Here is a 1,233-nt window from a genome sequence, read left to right on the forward strand (position 1 = left end):
ATTAGCTGATTTTATTTAGATGAAAGTAATACGATTACTTACTAATTAACATAAAAGAATAGTATCTTAATATTCTAGCAAGTTAAACGGTATTTATTGATCGCTATATGACCTAGTTTGTCCAGACAATAGTTAGAAGCAAACATGTTCAAGAACTAAATGAACTTTTTTAGTTTTGTAATGGTAGTTCCTGCAGCTAGCATTTTTTACACTTTGTAGGAAATGAATGGCGATTTACTATGTGTATTAAATGTTCTACTTCAATTGAAGCAACTAACACACATATCCTATTTACACAATTTTACATTTACACTTATTAATTATACACGGTTCTTGTTCTTTCAATTTCATACAGATTTTTGAAATAATAAAAATTTAGATAATTTACATTTTGAAATATTTAAAACACACAGTTGGTATTTTTTAAAAACTAATAAACAATACGAGTACTTTGTAGAAAGTACTTTTTCACATTCATTTTAAATATATTTTACTTTTCCAAGCCAAGATACTTTAAGCCTGATCAATAATTGCCTTAAAATATAATGGCCTTGATACATTCATAATATTCATTTATGCATATTTTTTATATCTTCATTAAATGGTATGCTAATAAATTTCTTCTGTATTACAGTGTCAATTGAAAGACAAATAAGTAGCTTACAAGTTATTGTTACTTTTATGATTGAAATCTTTTTACATTATATATAATTCTATATGTTTTTATGTAGACAACTGTAAACATCTAAATAATACTTGTAATTTTATTTTCATCATTTTTTAAATGATGAATGATAAAATGTTTTTAAATCTTGAATGTGTAATTATCATTGTCCCAAGTACGTTGAGACGGAACAGGTGTTATACATTTTATTCGTTCTGGAATAATTTGCTTTTTTATGTTATATTATTTATCGCAATTTATAATTACATTTATGTGCACTAATAGATTTAAAAATGCACAAATTAATCGTTGTTTACAGATTCATTTTTATATGGGATGTTCCAGAATTCACAACTTTCTTCTGAGGATGAGAAATAGAATGAGATTCTGAGTAAGTTCCTGTTCCATACCCTCAGAGGAAAGTCGTGCATTTTAGGAAACTTTCTATATCTTTCATCAACGCATTTTATTATTGATGTACATGTGTCATTTTTGTCTCGGTGTATGAAAATATTATTCCTAATAACACATTGTATGCTTCCATACAAACATATTTAACAAATTATTTA

This window comes from Ceratina calcarata, unplaced genomic scaffold (genome assembly GCF_001652005.2).
Source record: "Ceratina calcarata isolate Rehan_Ccalc_2016 unplaced genomic scaffold, ASM165200v1 scaffold328.2, whole genome shotgun sequence".
NCBI lineage: Eukaryota > Metazoa > Arthropoda > Insecta > Hymenoptera > Apidae > Ceratina > Ceratina calcarata.